The sequence below is a fragment of the Mesocricetus auratus genome, unplaced genomic scaffold (assembly GCF_017639785.1).
Source record: "Mesocricetus auratus isolate SY011 unplaced genomic scaffold, BCM_Maur_2.0 Super-Scaffold_100707, whole genome shotgun sequence".
NCBI classification, from domain to species: domain Eukaryota; kingdom Metazoa; phylum Chordata; class Mammalia; order Rodentia; family Cricetidae; genus Mesocricetus; species Mesocricetus auratus.
In genome coordinates, this window is record NW_024429269.1 from 2,747,567 (window position 1) to 2,753,566 (window position 6,000).

Here is a 6,000-nt window from a genome sequence, read left to right on the forward strand (position 1 = left end):
TTGGGCCTCAGATGGATTGCCCTCAGGGACCTCCTGGGAGCACTAGGAGCAGGTCAGGAAGGTAGGCCATCATTTTATCACTCCCATTTAAAAGATAACTTAAGCAAGACCGAAGAGGCAAGAATGACAATATTAGAAATCAGAGCGGAAGAGGCAGTAACTAGATAGTTTGGGGGTCATGGCTGCTGTACCAAGGATATACATCTGTGTCAGTCACTTTCTGTGGTCATCTCCAGGGACACTATAAGGCAGCAGAAATGGGCACATCTTGGAGGGGCAGCCAGTGCATGTCTGTAAGGACATGATCAGAGGAGGGGGCTGGAAGGGAAAACCTGGGCAGCATGGAGGGAGTCACAGGTCCCCTAGTGCTCAAGGAGCTCGGACTTCAACTTTGCCCATCAGAGGGAAGCCACCTTGTAAACAGGGAAGGGCGTCCTACTGACCTCCAGGGGGTGCTATGATGCACTCCCCACAAAGGGTGGGGTAGGGTACAAGCACAGCTTCCAGAGTCTGTATCTGACCACCAAAAACACCCTGGGAAAGTCTCACATGCCCAGCACAGGTGTGGGAAATCTTCACATGTTCTGCACAGGTGTGGGAAATCCTCACACTCTGTACAGGTGTGGGAAATCCTCACACTCTGCACAGGTGTGGGAGTGGAACAGCTCACAGCACAAGGGTTCCTTTTTGTATCAGTTTGAGAAGGTGGCCCAATCTGCTGACCTCATCTAGCCTTCTGCGCTTCAGCCCTGGGATGTGAAGTCCATTCTCCTGACCCCCTCCCTGCAGCGGGGAGGACAGTGAGCATCTTGGGAGCTGATGCAGGAGGGAGGGCTTTGAAAAGTCATACAGACATTATAGCTGAGGCACAGTGTCAAAAGAGAAACCACATCCCCATTGGTTAGGGGGGTTCAGAGTCAGGAAGACTTCCCATTGCTCAGAAAGTCCTAGAAATGAAGTTGTGTGATGTTCCCTTTGCAAAAATGCAACTTCAAATGTGGCATAAGATTGAGATTAGGACCTTGGTTCTAGAAGTTTCTCTGAAAGCACCAAAAGGACTGAGATGGATCAGGAGCCTCACTTGCAACTCTGGATCAGTTTCTGTGAGCTATGGCTTCTAACTCAGCAGGGCTTACAGCTTTGTTGTTGTTTGGATTGCCAAGATTCTAAAACTTATTTAAACCAAAAAAAAGTCACTGCAAATGTGGCCTCTGAGAAAAAGTTGCTAGGTAGATCTTAAACCCCTTCCTTCTAACTGTGCTCAGTTCTCTGGATCCTTAGCTGGAGAGGTGCAGATGCTCCATTAATAACCTCCTGCATCACAATCCTACCCTGATACATATATATGCACATACACACATGTGTACATATAACTATATACATCATACATATATACACATCATACATATACACATCATACACATATATCATACATATATACACATCATACATATACATATCATTTATCTACGCATCATACATATCTACACATGCACATACATCATACATATCTACATATCTTATATACATCATATATACACATCATACATATCTACATATGCACACATATAAAAACACACATGCATACATACATTTAACACACACCTACACCCCACACACACACACACACAGTGGCTGTTCCTTGACCCTTTTACTCTCTGAATAGGCTTGGAGCTATGACATAATCAGACAGTCCGAGATGCTATTGAAACAACAGCATCCCTCTGGCATCAGGATGCTGGCTCTCATACTCTACATCCCTAACAGCTGGGTCCTGGGGCCCAGGTATCTACAGACTCAGCTTACTGGGACCCTCCCACCCGAAGCAGGCAACTCCAGGTTCTGTGTCTGCAAGACTTCCTAGCACTGTTCCATCGGTGCAACGTTTCCCGAATCTGCCTTTGGGGCATTATCACCCAGTAGCTTGTAGGTCAAAGCTTCGAGACTCACCTGTGTGCCTTGTGCTGAGGTTGGAGCCTGTGCCTTCACTTCCCCGCAATTGCCATGGTAGCCAGAAAGCTGACTGCTGTCCCACGGAGACTCAGGCAGTCCCTTGAAGCTTGTCCCCACAGCCAGCCAAATCCAGATGGAGTCATAGAAAGAGGCCGCGGGGGTCACCTAGTAACTTATCTCAGGTCAGGGCCACAGGGTCACTTCTGTAGGAGAACCGGTTCAGCCTGGTGACTGAATGAGGGGTCTGCACCTGGGATTCTCTGTCTTGGTTCAGACGTCAGCCTCGGAAAGCGATCCGGAGATGTTCTGTGGAGGCTCCCGCAGCTCTGCTAGGTACTGACTGGGTGGGAGTTGCTCCAACCTCCTCCAATCTTTATTAAAAAAAAAAAAAAAAAGTTCTTAGAGTATCTTACTAGAGGGAGTCCGGACTACGCTCGCCCTCTTGTGACCACTCTAGGAATTACAGCTCTACACCGAGCTTTCAGCCCCAGCCAGAGCAACTCAGCCTTGGCTATGGGACCCAGTGCCTGTTCTAAAGGCACTCCTCAAAATATTTTTTGGACAGCCTCTGGGAAAATGGAAGCTAGGCCTGACTTATGACCCACCCAAGGAAACCAGTCTTTTAAATGTACAGTAGGACAGAACTGGCATTCCTCAATTCATTCATTCCGCAAATTTGGCATTTCCTGAAGTCACATCCACTCCGAAAGGACTTGGACGTTCACACTGGAGCTATTTAGAACACTGTCTGGGGGGCTCTAAAAGAACTTCCCAAAGTTAAGTTCAAGACGATTCAGTGATAATGCCAGTGTCTGTGGAGCACAGATACTGCACAAGAGCAAGAGATGAGACTGGGAGGAGCCAGCTGCCTGGGAGCCTGGCGACACCTCAAAGAGCTGGGCACCTCAGCACAAACATTGCGCGGTGAAAAGGAGCTGCTCCGGGCTGGGAGATGGCTGTATTTGCCCGGGCCTGACCTCTCAAGCAGAAAGACCTGAGCTGGATCCCCAACTCACACATGAAAAAAAAAAGGATGGTGTGATGCCAAAACTCCTCTGTGCCACCCTCCTCAGTGCTGGGGAGGTGGAGGCAGGAGGATGACTGGGCTCAATGGCCAGCTGGCCTAGTCTACTTGGTGAGTCCCGGCAAGTAAGGGACTCTGTCTAAAAACTCCCAGTATGGGGGATGGTTCTTAGAAATGGCATCCGAGTTTGACTTCAGTCACACACACACATTTGTACACTCATAGACAAATACGGACATGCACAACACAATGGAACACAAATAAATACAGTACAACACAAATACAAAGATTAAAAGGAGATCCAACCAGATGTTAAAGAAGCAATCAGATGAGAGCACCGGGAAGGGTGAGATAATATCAGAGAAGTCCCCCTCCCAATAAACCCAGTGTGAGCCATGAATAGTGAGATCACACGGTGGATCTGGACCACAATGCTCAGAAGGTAACATTCATATGTAAGTTTCTGTTTATTGGTTAAACTTGAGAAGCCCCAGGGGCTTCAAGGTCAGACTTTGAACATAAAGAGAGTTGGTCAAACTCAACGCTTTCCACAGTACAACTGCCAACCCTCACTGACTCAGAAAGTCTTAGTCATTTTTAGTGACCACCCAACTAACTGTCCCCAGCGGCAGCTCCTGCAGGACATTGTTTTACAGGAAGAAAAAAAAAGCAGTAATTGTGTAAGGAGAAAGAAGTGAAGGAAAGGGAGGATGAGGAAGGGAAGGAGGGGGAAGAGGAGGAAGGACTTTTCATGTATCGATCTACTGGGTCTATGTAGTTGTTTCTTGATATCCTCCTGAGGTTGGCCCCAGGACTCTTCCCATGAATGTGAAAACCCCTGGCATTTAGGTGCCTAGTGCAAAACAGCCTGGTGTTTGCACAAAGCTCCCACGATGTCCTGTCTAAATTGTCTCCAGGTTATGCATACTACCCAACGCAATAAACCTGCCACATAAACAGCTACCACGCCATATTGGTTTGAGAATTAGGATAAGAATAAATCTTCATATTCAGTACAGACACCGATTTTTTAAAGTAGTTTTGAGCTGTAGTTAGCTTGAATCTGCACAGGTGGGCGCTGTTAGTGCAGTTCAGGACATAGACTTAGCAGCAGGTACCGCTCCGGTAGCCATTTACAGAGAGAGATCAAGTGACTTGTCTTGGGTCACTCGGTCTGTAAATGGCAGAGCTGTAATTCAGCCCTAGGCGGTTGAGCTGTGGAGTCTGAGCCTATAATCACTGCCCCGCCGTCTTACCCCTTACCAAGGAACTCACCAACACCCCCAGGGAGTGGAATCTTCCAACTAGCCAGATGAGTGCTCAGAACGTGACACTCAGAGATCTTCACTGCAGACACGTGTGTATCAGCGTATGCAGTGCGTCAGTTCTACGGCTGGAAGTTCATGTCCCAGAAACTGAATCCCTAGAACAGCAGTGCAGGGAGGCAGGGCCTAGTGGGAATGACAGGAGCCAATGCCACAGTAAGAAGGGCTTACAGAACCGCCCTCCTCTTGTCCATCCCTTGATATGACAAGACTCAACCTTCATTCTTTCTTGTCTCCTGCCTTGTGAGCACACTGTAAGAACACACCAGGGACTGGCACCTTCACCTTCAACTTTCAGGTCTCAAGTGGTGAGGAAACAAGTTTCCATTTGTTATAGATTCTATTCACAGGCGCTCTGTTTTAGAGCACGGATGTACTGAGATAGTCACTACGAGCTGGGGTCCTCCTACGGTATTCCTCACCTCTGATGCCGCTGGCACCACAGTAGCCAACCAAAACTAGGAAGGAAAGACTTACCTTGGCTCAGGACTTCAGACCACCCTGGTAGAGAAGGGTGGATGCAAGATGGTCTGGAGGGGGTGTTCACACATGGTCAGCTGGGAAGCAGATGCCAAGGCGGGAAGTGGAGACTGGGCATAACCTCCAAAGTCCTACCCCAGTGAGCTATTCCACCAGTCAGGCTCCCCTTTCTAAAGACTACACAGCACCCCAAAATAGCGCCAGTGACGAGGGTACACGTATTCAAAACATGAAGTCTGTGGTGGGAATTTCAGATTCAAAACGTAACTCCAACTATGCCTAAAATGGACACCATTTCTTCCCCATGAATCTGCACTGACCTGCATTCAGCAGTAGGGGAAGAAGACAGATATGGACAGAGGAGGAAGAGGACATCTAAGCACAGCCCAAGTATGGTGGACTGAATGAGAAGTGTCCCTCATCGTTCCTGCATTTGAATACCTGATCCCCAGTCAGCGGTGCTGTTTAGGGAGGTTTGGGTGTGGCCTTCTGAAGGAAGTATACCACTGGGGGTAACTTTTGAAAATAAAGCCAAGCCTACTTCTCGTTTTTTTTCTCTTTCTGCCTCTCTCTGTCTCTCTGTCTCTTTCTCTCTCTCTCTGTCTCTGTCTCTCTGTCTCTGTCTCTGTCTCTGTCTCTCTTTCTCTCTCTCTTTCTCTCTCTCTCTCCTCCCGTTCTGAGTTCAGGATATGAGCCCTCACCTTCTGCTCCAGTCTCCATGTCTGCAGCCTGCTGCCGTGATCTCCCCATGATTATGGACTCTAGCCCTCTGGAACTGTAAGCCAAAGCAAACCCTCCCTTCCACTAGTTGTCATGGCGTTTATCATAGCAGCAGAGAAGTGACAAGGCGCTGGCCAAGCTTCTCCTTCACCATCTGTAATTAACGATGCTGAATGAGACAGGGCCCAGTTTTCTGCACGAGGCCCACACATAGGCATGGGACTGTCAAACTGTAAGGTTGCTGGAGGAATCTGTGTATTGTTTTACACCCAGTGGCTATGGGCCAGGAGACTTTTCTCCTTCCCATCCTTTGTTTCTGGCTCACTTGACCTCTCGCAGGATAAGTTTATCTGTATTAAAGACAGCACCAGCTAAGTCCTTGACCTTTTCCTTCCTTCTTGCTGAACAGTATAACATGTGCGTGGACCATACTTTGTTAACTTCTTTGTTTAAGTTTTCTTCCATATGGGTGTATGCCAGAGCACATGCATGTGCACG

General features: G+C 48.1%; 1 protein-coding gene across 1 annotated transcript in view; it reads right to left on the minus strand.

The window, feature by feature from the left end:
* Scara5 (scavenger receptor class A member 5) overlaps positions 1-2,308 on the minus strand; it is a 93,277-nt gene extending 90,969 nt beyond the window's left edge. The window contains exon 1 of the mRNA XM_013117248.3: positions 1,951-2,308. The gene's annotated coding sequence lies outside the window, so the exon portion shown is untranslated. The remainder of the gene's footprint in view (positions 1-1,950) is intronic.
* Positions 2,309-6,000: the final 3,692 nt, after the last annotated feature.